A 19284-nucleotide genomic window follows, 5' to 3' on the forward strand; every position below is an offset into this window, starting at 1 on the left:
AGTACACACGACTCCGACACGGCCCTCGCAGGATTAGAAGACCTAATTGGTCGTAATATTCGTAAAGGGAAGACAAATATCCACTATAAATTGCACTTTATGCTAATGAGTGCCCTTAGCAGGAATTTACACATTATTGTATGTGTCCGTATCGAGTTAACGTGTTTAGTATTCGTTATACCATTCGATTATCGATTCTAGACATTTTTTATAATAATAATAATATCAGGCGTGTATTGTATAATATCCCACTGCTGGGCACGAGCTTCCTCTTCTACTGAATGGGATTAGATCTTAGTCCACCATGCTGGTCTAGTGCGAATTGGTGACTTAACCCTTTTTTTAACCCTAAAATATGTGTAAGCACTTAGATTCTGATACCCATGACACAAGATGTCTTATAATAACATAAAGTTAGTGCTGTAATATAATCCTAACTTTATATTACCATGCGGATATAAATATCTTATGCTACTGTTTGTTGAATTAATTTATTCATTATTTTTATCGCCTTAAGGTGTGTTATTGTAATTGAAGATTTCTCTTTTATTACTTCGTTTGAAAACTGGTCTTAAGAATCTCGGATTATTTCCTCGACCTACGTGCTAAGCCTTTGTGCTAAGATAATCCCAAGGCAATGTACTCAATACCTGCATACATAAAATCACAATTACGAGAATATATTACGTCAACTAGCTAATTTAATACAAGTTCAAATGATGATACTAAAAGTTGTTTATACTCGGACGATGCAGTATCGCCAGCGAAACATTCTATTTGTGCCGCAAAATACCTAATGCGTCTTAAAATAGATATACCGGAAAACGAATAATTGAATTAGTTTGAAACTTCGGAAACAATAAAGTCGCCGGTTGCTGAAAACCGCAAATCATTCGATATACTTTTTGTTAAAACTTGCGTTTTTGTATAGTGAGAAAATGCAGCGATTGTGTTGCGCAAAATAATTACTTTTAACGGAATTTTATTCACGATAGCTTCTTAGAACCGTTCAACATCCATACTCATATATAAAAGTAGAGTTTGGATGTAAGAGGTAATCTCTAAACTCCTCATCAGATTCAGAAAAAAACTACATTATCCCCGAGCGCTAGACTTTACCTCAACAATGGAATTTTATGTGGACGGTAGTATGAGCAAAAACTAGTTGTAAGAGAAAGATTGTAAAAAATGACACAGAGAATCTTTAAACTGAGACATGGTGGGTGAAATTAAAAATAATTGACATACCTACTACTTATTTGTGTAATGAAGATATAAACCATTAGACTAGGATATATTTTATATCCAGCCTGATAGCGACCACCGTACACAAGGTATTAAAATCTAACCTAGTGGCGTACATAAGTGTGTCGCATTCTGGGATTAGTGTAAATGCGTTTCCAACAGACCGGCATAATTGTGTCGACTGCAGATGGTTAATCATGTGTCTACAGTCGACATTTTATTTGACCTCACTCTACCACTTTGCCGTGGCACTATGAAAAAACGTCATGAAATCACAATTTTCCTCTCTACCTACCCTTTCGCAGGCAATGGCATGAGCATATATAGAATTTGTATTATTAAAAGTCACACATAATATTAATCTCAAAGGTATGTAACAAACGATCGTTACGAATGAGGAAACATATTCTTCCAAACACCATTTATCACACGTTACTGGTCTAGTTACGGACTGTCAAAACCGTAACTTTTCAATTGGCGTACGCGATTTATATTTGCTCGATGTGGATCATTTGTCTCTGTTACCTTCTCAAGGTTAGCGGTTTTGTTTCCGTACGGAACATTGTTTTTACTAGGTGTAGTTTGCTTCCAATTTAAAAATGGAGTACGATTTTAGTATTAACTACTGCCAAATAAAAAGTAAAATTCGATTTTAGTATTAAATATAAAATGTTCCAAAACAGAAATTCTTATTACATGTATCGTAATAAACGCACTCATGGCATTTATAATAATATAATAAACTTCGTTACTCTCCATATTTGTAAAAGAGTGATAATCTTACTGGAATGTTCTAAATATAAAATCGACGTTACAAATTATCTTTATTTGTAACTTTTTATGAGAAATGTTTGCATCTGTGAAATTGGTATTCCAAATTCAAATATAACCTTTGTTCCTACCCAGAACGTAAACTTCAAAATGTTGGTACGTATTTGAAAAAAAAAGAAAAACTTTAGTATAGCTGAGCAATGAACTATTAATGCGAAATTTATCGATATTGATTATATATCAAGATTTTTTTTTCTTAATATATACAACTAATGCCATCTATAGCGCAAAAACTGAAGTATGTTTTATAAATTTTACTTAATTTTTGCTTTTTCACGGTAGATTGAGTAACTGTCTGAGCTAAACATTTTAAGGACAATATTCCCAATGTCCGCTCCGTATAATCTTAGAACTCTTTGAATACATATAATATAGAGCTGTTATTAAATAAACAAACAGTTTCAATAGTCATGTCGCCATTTGACGTAACAGGACACAAGTTATGAATCCAATCGGTCGAGATCATGATCATTTGCAAAGATTTGTGGTGCAAGTCACGAGAGATTGGCTTTTTAATCATGGTTCTTGTTTTTATACAACTTAGATGGTTTTTATTTTAATAACGAGCAGACTAATACAGATTTTGTAAAATATTTTAAGGTACCTAAGATCTTATATTAATTATAATACATTTTTTAATAATATCTTGAAAAAAATCTCAGCTCTTTTTTTTATCATAAAATATTATGTAATTAAAGTCTTAAAAAAATGAAAGTACGAAAAGTCAATATTGTTTTTAACAAAAAACTGCTGTTATACATTTTAACAATCATAATAAATTTTACTGATTGTAGATTAGGTAACGTTGCTTTAAAAACAAAAGCATTCGCAGCAAATTATGAACTACTTCAATGCTAACCATAAACCAATATTCAACTAATTAAACTTATGCAATGTGGCATAATTACAATTTTTTATGTTTAATATATTTTTTAATTAAAACCGCCGCTCACTCGTACCACAGGCGGTCACAACGGCACACGATTAGGGTCAAGCTCCAAGGTCCCCAGTTACATAAGCCTCAAAGCATTTCACGACTAAATCGATACTCGATGACCGCATTGTTAGGTTCCCTATTGATAGTATAATGGGTGACAGTAAAAAAGGTTGTGGATTTTATAGAATCACATTCTGCGTAGATCGGACCACCAACAGAAAAAGAAAATAAAAAGTTGTATATTTCTAAAATGTAGGTAGATATTGTTATTTTGACTTTGCGGATGAACACGTCAGTCCCCCCCCCCCCCCCCGTGACCATGAAGGCTGCAAAGTCTTCGACACGTCGGGAGAAAACTGAAATTATTAAAACCGCGATAAAATCCGAAAATTAGTTTAATTTTAATGTCTAACATTCGCGTAAACATAGGAAATCATTATAGAATCACATTCTTCATTTTGTTTGTCCGTGAAAGTGTTGCTACGGCAAAAAATATTTAAAATGATCACGTAATTTTATATTAAATTGCAAAATTACGTAAATAAAATTCCTATCTGAAAGAAAGCGGAAATAGAAAGTTTATAAATTATCTAGTATAAGCCGAGCGGCGCGACAAAATAATTGATTAAAAAAAACTAATAATATTTCTTTATTTTTCTGTTGTCACGATTACCATGTATTTTTACAAAACAATATCATAATTTTCCATTCAGCACAATGTCAGCAAACAATTATAAACAAACTTGAAACTCATACAAACAAAATCCTTATTCTCACACTCAAACAGTTTGCTAATGCCATTGCAAAATGAAAAAATATTTTACAACCACTATAAAGGAAGACCATTCACCGTACCTTTTTAAAATCAGCCTTGGCGTATTATATTCCGAAAATAGTTTGAAAATCATTTGGCAGTTCATTGCGACAATACTAGAGTCGTGACTGCCTCTCAACACCTGTGTCATTCTATCTCGATATCTCTTTAGGAGTTCACACTGAAAGTACTAATTTACTGCAAGCTAGTTTAACTTGAGCCTTAAATTGTATCGACTATTTTAAAGTCATAGCTCCTGGTCTAATGAAATTGTTTACAAGGTTATGTTTGTTGACATTTAGGTTATTTAAGTATTATTTTTAGTACAACGTAAAACTAATTTAATGCAAGTTAGTTTAACTTGAGCCTTAAATTGTATCGATTATTTTAAAGTCATAGCTCCTGGTCTAATTAAATTGTTTACAAGGTTATGTTTGTTGACATTTAGGTTATTTAAGTTATTATTTTTAGTTCAACGTTGAACTAATCAAGATAACATGTACATTTTATCAACCGTGAACACATGGTCACTTGTAATTATTAATCTAAATAAAATTATCCTTGAGTTATTAACTGTATTTTTTAAAATGTTCATGCAACAAATTTGTCTTTAAGTTGCAGATAGGAATTTTTTATTCTAATTTGTTAACCAACCCAGCTTCAAAACGACGTAGAATTTAGATTACATCTTAGACAACAACACAGCTAGAGACTAACAAAAGGGTAAAATTTTAAACACCGCTTTATTCGCAAGAACGTTAATAAATAAAAAAATAATTTACCTCAATAACATTACATTTATCTTGATCTTCGCTAATAAGTGTGATTTCTCTACATTTAATGTTATCTTCGGCTCACAACTGGCCGCAAAGACTGTTCCTAAACAAAACAAAATACTCGTGAATATTGTAAAAGTATTGAAACAGTTATTCCAAAGACTAACACGTAAAACCTTCTACTAAAACCAATATATCACACAATCGAATCTCAACGATTGTATAATTGAACAATCCAAGTTATTCAACAAAAATAAAACAGAACAAAAAGATTGCAGTTGATAGTTTTAAGTAACAGACAAAAAACAAATGGAATGCTTCAACCGATTCTCGCCGTTGTCACATCTAATTGATTTGTTACATTGTTCCATAATGGGCGAAACTGTATGATAATGGACGAAATTGTTCGATAAATAATGCCTAATTTAAGTGCAGGTTTGAATATAAGTCTCCTTGATATTTGATTAGCTTCTTATTTAACCTTTAAGTACAATAGAATACCAAGTTATGATAGTATTAGAATGTTCTGGAATATTCGTAGACAATAGAAATATGTCGATAAAACTAACAAAGATAATGAAATAAAATCTTATTACTTTAAACTATTCATTATTTAAGAACATTCGTTACATTCATTTCTTTATAGAGGAATAAGTCGATAAACTTTAAATAAGCAAATACAAAGACAACTTTAATGCCTAAGTATTTGTTGACTTACCGATTAACAAAAATAACATAATATTTTGTTTTTTGAGTTATTTCAGTATTTAACAGGAACATGATAAAAATAAATAAATTATAAAAATTGACCTGAGCCTTGTAAAAAAATATCCCAACAGTGGATTAACATTTAAATACTGCCAAAGTTTATATAAAGTCAAGACTCTGTATATATTTCCTATCAATATTACTTTGCATGTCCATAAAATACAAATCAATTTTATGTTCAAAATAAACATGATACCTATAATAAAACACCATAAAAATTATGATCGTTAATAATCCACCTGAATAATAAAAAGATAATAAAGTCATATCCTAACAAATGAGTTTGCGTACGTTATAAAAATTATTAAAAGGCAATCAATCTTATCAACAAAAACTGCCTTCAAGTCCTCAGCGAAAATAAAAGTTTATCATGTTTAGTCTCAGGCATTTTGAGTTCAGTGTCAACAAATGACCCTCTATATGGTTAACGATTGAAGTATTTAGGTCAAATCACAATTACATTATGTACTTAGCAAATGACCTGTCAAAGAGACAATTGATTCGTGAATATATATACGAATAGAAGTCTTATCATAGAAGTGATTAATATGTCTTTGTTTAGTTTACGACTGGCAAAAACAAGGCTTATAATGAGATCGCAAAATAGCGTGGCTACTTGTGTGCCATGCTACTGGCAAAAAACCCTTATTAGGTTAGTAAAAAATATATCAAACATGCTTCTAAATTAATTAGTGGTTACAAAAACTTACAAGGCTCGTGGCTGTAGCACGAAGATTGGTGCCTGCCGTTTGCTACTATTGCATCTAGCAAATTTCGAAATATGTTCCTATCTACAAACATTTTTTTTAATATACATCCAATTTGTATAAATTGAATTGGACGGACGACTTGGCTAAGGTCGCAGGAAGTCGCTGGATGCAGGCCGCTTCCAACAGGTCGACGTGGAGATCCTTGGGGGAGGCCTATGTTCAGCAGTGGACTTCCTGTGGCTAAGATGATGATATATAAACTAGCATCCTTACAGTCTCTCGTCATACCCTGCCTTAAATATACGGTCAAATTCAAAGGCATCTAGTACATCCAGACTATCGCCATAATGCTCTAATGTAACCCTGATAAATTACATTTTTATTTTAGCCCTCTACTATAAATAACCTTTATAGTTCAGGTAATGCAATTATGCGTACCATGAGTACCCTCAGATTGGAATCTATCAAAATCTAATTTAATGGAAATGGATTATGTTACTCAAACTAATCTAATATAAACATAGCAACGATTATTTAAAAAAATATAACCTATAACAGCTAATTAATGCAAACGGATATAAAGTGAAAGCGCAGCACGAGTACGGGAGTGCCTAGTAGGAGTGGCTTCAATCAACCACAATCCGGTAACCTTGTAGCAGGACAGCACATTCATCTCACAATGTTCTAAATTATAAATTACGACCATTTTTCATTTCAACAATCAGTTTATCGCTACGATATCCATCAAATGAGATTTAAACACTGCTAATAGAGTATTGTTGAAAGGGAATGACTGGTATGTAAAATATGGCTTCATTCCAATAACAATACAGGTGAAGGTTAGAAAAAACGATCATTAACATCAATATATTTGTGATGGTAAGTTTGAGACTATTGGAGTTCGAAACACGACGCCACAATCTAGGCACGCCGTATAAGGATGGTGGATAACAAAAAATAAGACGATCTCGAATATTTCATCAACAACGAAGAGGAAATCATTTTTTGTTGCGCAATGACCTTATTGAACTTTAAGGCGAAATCTCCATCGATTTCTTTTATCTCAAAGATCAAGTTATAAAATAGAAAACGTAACGAATAATGCATAGTTCATTATTTGGTTATTTCCACGATGAACCCATCATGAGTTCAATGTTAAAATCAATTTACCTCACAGCAAGACGCGTCGAATCGCATTCAAAACATGATTGTAAACATGAATGTCTAACATTCACACTCATCGCGATAATATCGCAAACTACGGTCCACGGTCATGCCATAAAATACTGTTAAGAGAAGGGTTGAGTTGATTTATTAAACTGATGAAATTTTGTAACAAAAGTGGTATTGTCCTTTATTAGTTTTATGTATAACTCGCATTGCTATAGCTGTATTATTGAGAAGAATTTTGCTAGCGTAAATATTAACTCCGTCCATAACAAACGAAAGTTTAATGTAATTTGACTTCACATACTTACAACATAGACCTCAATTATAAAATAAACCTCAAATCTGTCAAAAAATATTAATTTCGATAAGCATGACCATCGAGATTTACTTACGGTAGGCGCTTTAGATCGCCCGCCAAACTAGAAGTGAGCCTTCTAAATTCTCATATATTGTGTAGCGGGCCACCCGGTCAACCGCGATCAGTATCGCGTGGCGAAATCAGTTATCTTAACGATTTGCGGAACAATAATTAGACATTTGTTATCACCGTACAATAGATTGTGGTCTAGATTATCACCCACTAAATTACTTAATAGCTACTGGCAATAATATGATATATCTTAGTCGAGACAAGGTTCTGTAAATTGATCGACATAAGGTCTTGTCTGATTGTGTGATTATATGTCACGTTTTAACAATCAAGTAAGGTATCGTGAGAAAATCCGCGTACAACTAGAGGTATAATTTAAGACATATTTACATTTGTAAAATGTATTTTAAAAGTGTTAACATAAAAATCATGTACTCATTGCTGTAGGTGGGCCGTAGGAAATTACATTAATATACATTCGGATGTACAACATCGTTTAGAAACATTTTTGAGTACGCATCATTAACGGAAACATATTTGGATAATGGAACATGTCATTGTAATTGTAAAACAAAATATAAAAGTACAGCAATTTATTATTTCTACAAACAGATTTTCAATACCTACTGTCAGAAATACATTAGACCAAATAGATGGATATATTTGAAAGTAAATCAAAACACGTACTTATAATAAATACGCCGCACCCTGAGGTGTGGCCCTCCCTAACCAAGAGGAGTTGAGGCCAAAACAAACCACGCTCACTCCAAGTAGACCGAATAGATAAAATATCAATTATAATTTATTAAAACAAAAGAGAATGTACAGAATGCTCACCGACAGTTCATTTTAAATTATCTCGATACAAAATCAAGTGTTCTTAGTAGAAACAACTTTACCTTTTACATTCCTTTCGTGACATTTGACATGATTTACCTTGATAATATTATATCACTCGAAGGTTTGTCCATCAGTCGTGACCTGACATTGTTTAGTGGCCACTCGACGCTGGTCATTGCCACCATTGTTACTTCAGTTACATTAATTAATATAACATTTTAATATTATGGACTTGAAACTAATTTTATTACAAATGGGTATAATTATTAGCTCAATTAGTATTTGAATAATAATTACTACGTATATCCGTGTAAATTTTTTGAAGGGTAATACTATAAATAATATCATAATTATTAAGTCGATTGAAATAAAAACTACGACTCTTTTGTACAATAAAAAAAAGTTTTTTTTTTTACTAAGTATACGTTTTTTTTATCCGTAACTTTATCGGTATATATTATAATTAATTTAATTTTCATTGGCCTATTACGTCTATTGTAGTGTATGATTAAAATAATTATAAAAATTCATCGTAAAATTAATAACCTCATACTCTTTTGTATGGAAAAAGAAAAACTAGGAAAAATAAACATCAAAGTGTAATAAAATGTTTATCATAATAACACTAAAAACTCCAAAAGAATCTATTGAAATTATATAACAACTTTAATAACTTAAAGTATCAATTTAACTTAATGAAAGACCATACCTTTTTGTTTTATGGAAGTCTCATACTTAATTATGGTTTTAAAAGATAAATCTCACTCTGACGTAACTAGCATGATGCCATAGAATAAAAAACGTTCGGACGAACACCTAATTTAATGGAATGACTAACTCTTTAGGAGCAGTTTTTGTGGCCTAACCATTACGTAATGCCCATCTGCAATCACAGAGTAAAAAACTCGTAAACAAATTAAAACATTACTGCTATACCTTATAGTGTATACTAAACATGGCTGCTAATAGTTATTTGCAAATGGTTTAACACACGGATGACTTCATTCTTTGTTCGTTTAAAATGCGTTGCCCTCTGAAATATATTTCTTAATTATCTTGTGAGTGCATGAAAAAAGTGTTGACAAAAATGTGTTATTTGTTACTATTTTAAAGCACATTCGACGCACGGAGTGTGAGATTTTGCATAATTAAAGTTAATATATAATAGTTTAGAAGAACTTCAATAACGTTCAAACTTAAAAATATATGAATTGCGATTGTATTCCAACGACTGGACCGTAAAAGTATATTAAACTATATCAAATATAAAATAAACCAATAAAAAGGAAAATTACATTTTAATCCTAAACTATAAACAATTGTATAGAATACTAAACAAAAGTCATGAATCCCTACATCAAGATTAAAATAACCATAACAGTAGCGAATCTGATAAAAACCACGCATGCGAAACGAAGCAAATTAAAAAACAAATGTTTTGTCATCGTAGAGTATTCTAATAAAATAACACGATTCAACGAATGAGATTCCACAACGCAACGCAAAACGTAAATTGGAAAGCAAATTACAAACATATGAAATATAGATGCAACGACTTAGCCCTTTCTATGCTATTGAGAGCATGTGCGATATTAAAAAGTTTCCTCGGCGTATAAATGTCAGCAAATACACGGCAAAAGTTATTAACTTCTATTGCTTGTTAAGTTTTTCTTAATAAAATCGTGTAAAAATACATTGTACGTACGTGAATTTTTCTTACATTTATATCCTATATTGTGGTGTATTTGGTTTGTTGATGTAGGGTGTGCATAAGATTAGGGACTCGGTCCAATGCGCGCTCGGATGATGCTATACTAATAAGATCGGAAACCAACATAACCGTTCCACTCACCCCTAGTTATGGTAATGATAACGCATTTTTTTTCCTGCAAATAAAACCTCAATAAACCTTTTTAAATTATATTTTTATATTAATACACAATACAATATCTATACATAATCCTAACAATCTCTATTTCATACAAAACTAGATTTCCATCACCAATCCAATACAACCTAATCACCTGTGCAACCTTCATATTTCACCGTCAATGAAAAATCTATTTAAAATTTGTACATTTACAAATGCGTCCATATTCCCGGACCGCACGGCTCTGACGGCAAACATCAATCTGTATCAGCGTGTCGGTTGATTGGCGGGCCGACCCGGCGCTCGTCCCCTGGATATTTAGCCGCTTCACCAACCAAAGCCTCCATATTGATTTAATTTTTCTATATTAAACTTTTCCGCCGACAATTTATTTTTATTTCCAGCTTGGCATTTTAGCTGCCAGTTACGGAACAGTGTTGAACAGAAAAAGACTTGCAACAACGAAAATTAAAGTGAGCCAATATAGGAATTTTAATACACGGCAATCAGTCATCAGACAAAGTTTTAACAAAAAAGAGAAGCGTTACACGAACTTATTGTTGAATAATTTCTATTATACACTATGCAAACTAGTTCGGGTAATTGCCATAACTTGATGAACTAAACAATACCTGTAACTGCCTACACAAGTTGATATGATACTGTTGAATTATGTATACTCATTGTTATCATGGCAAAACTTATTAATATATTCACAGTTTACACTTAGCAGAATTAAGGAGAAGTAATTGTATAGGCACATTGAGTACAACTTGACATTAACACGATGTTAGGATTATAAATTTAACACCAGACAATTTCAATTAACGTGAATAGGAACTAAGGACGAACGCACACGAAGAACTTGTAGTTCTTTGATCATGGATTGCGCAATTTAAACGTATTAAAATTTGAATATTTGAATTTGGAAATATTTTTTTTTTGTAATAATATATTCATGAAATTCATATTTACTTAAATCCGCCAGCCAGTAATTTATTGAATTAACTCATAAATCAATAAGACCTATTTATAAATGTTTGAAATTTGTGATACACTCAAAACTTTACAAAGAAACTGTAGTGTTTTATTAATATGACAGTCCGTCTGGGTTGTACAACTACAGGTTTTCAGTATGCGCAAAACGTTAAACATAACTATGACATCCTTTGTACTTAAATGGTTATACATTAATCAAGAAACATGATGTAATAAATTACATAACGGAGAAGCAAATGCGAGGTGAGATATGTTTTTGCTAGAACTTAGGATTAATTAAAAAGTACAACATAACTTTAGATTATCACGTATTTATATTGTTTTTAGGTCATACTTTTAATCCTTTTGAATATTGATTAATTATACTCGACGTTTTTGATTACAATATAAAATATGTTTTGAGTGTGAGAATTCAAAAAACCTTACAACGTTATGAATTAGATTTTTTTGTTACAGGGCAAAATGACTTTATTGCAACCTTATTAAGTGTTGTATAGCATAATATAATTACCTTCGCGCGTTGTTATAAAATCAATTTAGAAACAAAAACAGTAACTATAATGATAATTTACAATATAATGGTATGACATCGTGTTGAATAGGTATAACTCAAATTGTAATTAATTTAAAACAAGAAAATAATACATTAAAATAATCTGCAGTAATCGCCAGACAGACACTGAAACTATTGCAGCTTTACCAGAATCAAGAGTAAGTCTAAAACAACAGTTCCAAACAGATTCGGACTAAAAATACTTATCGCTGCACCAAATAGTACTACAACGGCTAAATTTAAGTAAAACTAAAATCAGTAAAGCTTCCTTCTAAAGGTTAACAATAATGTCAACGTATACCACAGATTATTTCGAATTTCTATCAAACTTGGTCTCTCACCAAGTAGTTAATAGATTTTGAAAAAGTACTTTCAATTATCTATCAATAAATCCAGACTATAAAAACAGCTGTAAGCCGGCACACCTCTCCATTACGTGACTACATTGTATATACATTTTCATAATCTCGCTTTTTCGCAACATTAACAAGTACTAATCAATTCCAAAAACACAACGCATAACCTTGGGTATTACACCGAGACCTACATTCTAATAACCTTTTAACACAAAGAAATGTAGTGCAGTGTTCGCGAGAACATTTCGTTTACGATCGGCAGGCGTCACCTTTTTTGCATAATAATAGTACAACATAATGCAGAGTTAGTACGTTAAGTGATAATTATACTCTACTCGCACGATATATGTACTATTTAATTAAAGGTAAATGTTTCCTATAAAGTCTCTTAATTAAGAATTGAAACGATACAATGGCAAACAATTTCCAATAGGTACTAACTGTCTAACTTTTCACCATCATCAATTATAATGATGCACGATTCCAAACGTAATTCACGTCAACACTTTGAGATAAATGAACTGAAAATTTTAAATCAATATTGCGAGAAGCGTCAAGGTTTACAAATGACCTACTATTCATTCATTATGTCGGTGTATTGTGGCGGTTACAAAACGTCAAAAATGAGTAACACCTCTTGAAGAGTCGCCCTCCTCATGAATTATGCGTAGTTGTGACACCTAGCGCATGCCCGCCCGCCCATCGCTCGTGCATACAAATACAATATGTAGATAGCACTATAGTGAGTAAAGATATTCGAAATATATCGCTATTAAACATATTTTATGACTTTTTTATCTTTTTTGAACACTTTAAATTTTTTAATGCTAATCGGAATTTATGATTTTTTGTTCAATTTTAAAGTCACATTCAAATCTAATCAAATTTACCACGTATCTGCAACATTATTTTGCGAATTGAAACAGTAAAAATAAGTACAAAAACAAAGAATATCTTATTAAAATTCGTAGTTAGAAGTCACAATTAATTCACAAATACAGTTGCTCATTAGCGGTGGCGGTGTCTCTAATTTGCATGTGAAAGCCTACACTTTATTATTTCGCTGTTTCAACGAAATCGTTCTGTGTTGTTTAAATTAGACAATTTATACGGATTTTACAGCGAATTCTATTTTTACTTTAATGTCGACGTTTGAAAGCCTTAACGGGATTCAAAGCTCAGACAGACTGAAGTGGCTCCTCTGAAATGTTGCCTTTTAATTTTATTATCAAGCACAATTTAAGACGATTTTATTAAATTTTAATGTTATTCGATTGTTATCTTAAGTCTTTCATTGGCATTTATCTAAAGAATGACGTGCGATTTGATTTCGACTTTATATCTATTTATTTAAGTTTAACTTTGATATATTTTAATCCAATTATAAAAATAACACACCCAATTTCATTGCCTATAATAGGAAAATATTATCTAAGGGCAGCTATTCGCTAAGTTAAAAATATAACACGAAAGTTGATAATGTGTCTTCGCTATAATATTTGATAATGAAAAGTTGGCGCGCTGTCTCAACGGGGAGATGTTGGGAGATAGGAAATTAATATCAGCAAAAATTTAATGTCCTTATCCTTCGTTAAATCCTCAAACTCAATGCGGATCATAACATTAATTTCCGCGGGGCGATAAAATATATTTTGTTTCGCCTTTGGGTCCAGAATCTTCATTTAAGAAAATACATTTTCTTATTTTTCGCTCTAATCAAATCCTGTATTAATATTTTATTTAATATTCTTTGCAGGGTTTCGTCGTTCAGAAAAGCGGGGTCTGGAAGAGCTCTTCATTGATGTAAGTTAATTTACTTTATTTTTCGATAGCTAATATTATATTGCATTTTTATTTATATTCAGGTTCATGATATCAAACGTAAACTATAACCATTTAGAAGGACTATAAACGTTAACAAATTAAAATTTATTTTTCATTCTTTAGATTGCTAAATTGCCTTGAACACGACATGCATATGAAAAAAAAAACTTTTTGCAATTATACATTAGAAAAACATTATTCTAATACTTAGTATAATAAAACATACCAAATAAATGAAAATAAAATTGCTTTAAACACAGCATGCAGATTAAAAATATTAACTTTTTGCACATATACATTAGAAAAACATTATTGTAATACTTAGTATAATAAAACATGCCAAATAAACGGAAATAAAAAGTAATCGATAGTATTTTCATAAGCAACACATGACAAATTGCTCAAGCACGTAGCAGTGTATAAATATATCTGCAGTACAATGATGGAACGCCCATCGTATAACCTTTAACTCCTACACAGATTCCTTTGTTTTAAACATGAACCTGCTCAATGTTTATTTAATATGTGATCTGTTTACACGAATCGCACAAATCGGGGATCCTGTTCATAAAATGCGGAAGGGAGACTATTTTCATTTATTAAAAGAGTTTATTCCCTTATGTAATCACATAAACATCATGTCAATACAAACTATAATTTACCATTTTGAAATTTATTTAATTATGAATTTCTATTTTTAATTACAAGTGTCATTTTCAAAAAAAGGTATTAGATAAGCCAGTATAGGATTATATGCCCTAACAGAGAGGGGATAAGCCAGTATAGAATTAAATGCCCTAACTCCTAGAAATTTAAGAATATTTATTATAGCTCCGTTCCAATCACACTCCATTAGAACATGGTAGGCGACTTCGGAGACGTTTCACGCACCACAATCGTAAATTCGTATTGAAGGGAGACATTTATATAATTAACTTTGCATGTCGTGCTTACGGTGCGTCTACCTTTTCTACGATTAAATTATTAAAAACCTAACAGGCTATTTAAAATTGATTTGTAAATGATTTTATCGAGAGCAAGATGCTGACGATCCAATTATAAGCTTCGATATCAATAAAATATTTCATAGTTAACATGTTTTATAATCTAATTAGGTTTTGTCTGCACCTCCGCTTGCGTGTAAAAGTTTTTTCCAAGATAAAAGGTAGTCTATAGCAGTCAGGATTAATGTAGCTTCCTATTAATAAAAAAAACAAAATCGGTTTAATAGTTCCTGAGATTAGTGCGTTCATGCAAAGTCTTCAGCTTTATATATTAATTTAGAATTATATCTAAACAAAAAAAAAACCAAACACACATCGTGCATTTATCCCCGAAGGAGTGTGCACAGGCGCAACCAGGGTACCCACTTTTCGCCAAGAGTGTTCCGTCCCATGATAGGATGTGAGCCTATTGCCATATCGGGCACAAATTCCAGACTTCGAGCAGATACTGAGCAACAAATATCACTTTGCCCGACCGGTATTCGAACCCAGGATCTCAGAGCGCAGCCATACCGTACCGTACTACAAAATAAATCGTTACAACCGTCTAGCTGTTTATTGAATAGCATATAGTTCAAAACGTTAGTCCACTCATCTATAATTTATTAAGATTCACCAAAACTGTTTTCATGCAGCTACACCATTATGTATAAACCGCACCGGCCATACCAACAAACAATCCAATTAGTAGCTGTGATACAGCATCCAGCTAATTTTGTGTGGAAACCCACAATTCACGTCTGACATCGGTCTGATGACCACCGTTGTTGCGACCACGGCTTTGTGTTTCGTTGCCTAATTCTAATAATTTAGCCATAGGTGGCGCTGATTTCAATAACAACGGATAAACAAAACCAATAAATGTAAATTCATTGATATTCAAATTATCAAATAAATATTCACGCACAAATCATATCGCACACTTCCAAAATTATAAAAAAGTCAGGAAATGGGATTTATGGTCAAAATATTCATTATACATACATAATTTTTTGCATAACATTAGCAGAGATAAAGTCGAGTATTTATCAACACAATGCCCAAATAACTATGAGTATTCATAACATTTGTATATTGGCAAAAGGTTTTATCGCGATAAAAAATCTTTAATAATAATAATATAAACATAAAATTAATAAACAAAACACACTCTCAACCCTTTAATTATTAAAATTGCTCCGAGGTTTAATCCCCGATATTCTAAACACGTCTGACCACAAAATCATCACACGGCAAAATAATCCGTTAATGTAATTAAGTCGGGCAAAGTTGAAATCTTCGGTGTTCAGTGTCAATATCGGACGGGTAGGGTGGCCCCCCTTCTGGCTAAATGGATTAGGGTAAACAACATAAAGAGCCTTTTGTATCCGAAATTAAATGTCACCCGACGTCATTATTCAGGCTCCGGTTGACACGCACACGATCGCTGCTGTCTGCCGCCGCGCGCCGATGCTCGCTGAACAGATACACTTACCTTTACAGCGTACGATTAGATACGTATAAACTCTGGGTTCCTAACCTGAGGCTAATTATACATGGAGGTAAATCATGTTTTATGGGAGTAATAAAGAACCTAATTCTAGGATTGTAAAATACAAAAAAAAGTAACAGAGCTGATGTAAAATTGTAAGGCTGTTCAATTGATGATTAAAAAGATGTTTGTATTAGATTGTATATTTTGTTTTGATAATAGCGTTTAATTTTTTTTCTACGGATGTAATTAGTAAACTGTCCATATATTTACAACAAACAATTACAAAACCAAACATGTTAAAGACATAATGTTTAACAACTCAACGGCATCATCACCATAGATTTAATTGCAGTATTTCTCACACTATAATTATTTTCTATAAACGCAGGAAATTGCAAAAATAATGTATTTGTGTTCATATTTCAATGGTTTATCATTCTATCTAAGCCTTCAGTATCGCGCAAAACACGCAGTTAGGCAAAATCGTGTGTTGTAAAGGGGCTCATTAGTGAACCCATTAATTATATTCGTAACGGCTGTCGAAGACGCCAAAGCAAACTTTGCCCGTATTGAATATAAGCACTTTTAAAACATCTTTAGTACAACCTAGTTCCCAGTCTCTGTTACTAAAAAGTTAATGTTTTAGATACAAAAAACTTTGTTTTAAAAAACTTGACGTTTAAAACGGCGTTCTTTTGTCTTAACGCTGATTAGATTTCGTAATCAGAATTTGTTTTAAAAATTTCTTAACTTTCACTTAACGCTTTAATGGCGTCTGTAGCCCGAAGTGCGTTCACCATTTTTCATCTAAAAAATGATAAAAACAGTTTATTTGGAATAATTTTAATAAAAAATACTCTGAGAATAATTCATACGGCAATATCGCAAATGATTGGCTCCGTACGACGTAAAATTATACACCTGCAATATGAAGTCCAATTTCCATAACGAGACAAATAACTGTACGCGTGACGTGACTTGATGATAGTAAACGAGAAAAACTGTTTAAACTTCATTTTGTAAAGCTGTTTACACACTTTCGGACAACTGTCGTAAATTGTTTTTAGAGGAAGTATGTTCGGCTAATGTAAGTATACCCACTCTAAAACTGTGGCAACACCTTCCGTTACTTTGAAGTATACAGTTTTACGCACTATACTGCGTTCATTGCCCTACTCATGCTTACAAAGACGGAAGCCCATATAATCTCCTATAAGAGCCCTAACAAATGTAACATCCATCATTGATATTCGGAGTCTTTAATGAATATATTTTGCCAAAGAGAGCATTAATGGTTCATCAGTCGGGCAGTTTCATGAACTGACATGTCACTGTCAGGCTATCTCCCACAAATATATACAGTTATATTACGTCATTTATCAAAATTCTCTAAACACCGTCGATACGGATCAAACAAATTGGATCCCGGCAAACATTTTAGGCAAAACACCAAATATACGATAGTTGTTGTGTTGATACAACAAAGTTGGATAGTGTGTATGCGGCTTATAACTCAAATATACAGAACATGAACAGAATTACAATAAAATAAATACATCCAATAGACACGACAAAATCGATGTGAAATGTAACACTGACATTTTCGCTCATAGTAATATTAAATTATTTTCAGTGTTTCAAACATTCACGCAAGAGAAACTGCGAGCGAATGTTAGTATAAATTTATTTTGAAATTAAATACATGGATATTAAGGATATAATATAAAAGCGGCGATAGCCTAGTTGGGTGTGGAACGGACTGCCAAGACGAATGTCCGCAGGTTCAAATCCCAAGGGCACACACCTCTGACTTTTCTAAAAATCATGTGTGTATTCTTTGTGAATTTATCGTTCGCTTTAACGGTGAAGGAAAACATCGTGAGGAAACCTGCACATCTGAGAAGTTCTCTATAGGAATTTCGAAGGTGTGTGAAGTCTACCAATCCGCACTAGGCCAGCGTGGTGGACTAAGGCCTAATCCCTCTCAGTAGTAGAGGAGGCCCGTGCTCAGCAGTGGGCAAGTATATAATACAGGGCTGATATTATTATTATTATTATTAAGGATATAAGCCTGTACCAAAATAATAGTAACACACATTTTAATCCTCATTCAAGTGTACATGTTATTTTAATTTTTAATGAGACCACTTCAATGTATGTGAGTGGTGTGACCACACGTTTGGCATTAACGGATGTTTACGCTCGTTCACCACGGTTTTCGGTTTTAAAGCGTGCATCATTCATTATTGTATGACTCAATTAGTTTAAATAAGCACACATAATAAGGTTAGCTATAATATCCAGGTACGCGTTTCGAGTTCAATATTTACTCTATGCTTCCATGCAACTGACAGTTACTTCAGCAAATTCAGTACCAGTATTTTTTTTTTGGTTTGAATGACGAGACTAGCTTGGCGTTCGCCTGATGGTACGCGATACGACCCATAAACAGTAGAAACACCATTCTACACCTTGAATTACAAAGTATTGTTTGTTATACATAAGATGTTAAGTCTAATTATGTCCAGTACTTACACTGGCTACAATGTTCTTCAAACCGGAACAGGACAGTGACTACAAACTGCTGCTTGGCGGAAGAATTAGACAATACGGTGTTTCTTACCCAGGCGAATACTCACATATGAGAGACCTACCACCACCAGTATAGTTTATTGTTTAGTATGTCTATGCGCCTTAGATATACAGATAATTCTTTATTCAACTAATACGAAGAAAAACTATA

General features: G+C 32.4%; 1 protein-coding gene across 3 annotated transcripts in view; it reads left to right on the plus strand.

Moving 5' to 3' along the window:
- The window catches only part of LOC115444591, a 132130-nt gene that overhangs the window by 61103 nt on the left and 51743 nt on the right, over nt 1–19284 (plus strand). For all 3 annotated transcript variants that reach the window (XM_030170425.2, XM_030170422.2, XM_030170423.2), the window contains exon 3: nt 13996–14042. The gene's annotated coding sequence lies outside the window, so the exon portion shown is untranslated. The remainder of the gene's footprint in view (nt 1–13995; nt 14043–19284) is intronic.

The sequence above is a fragment of the Manduca sexta genome, chromosome 22 (genome assembly GCF_014839805.1).
Source record: "Manduca sexta isolate Smith_Timp_Sample1 chromosome 22, JHU_Msex_v1.0, whole genome shotgun sequence".
NCBI classification, from domain to species: Eukaryota; Metazoa; Arthropoda; class Insecta; order Lepidoptera; family Sphingidae; genus Manduca; species Manduca sexta.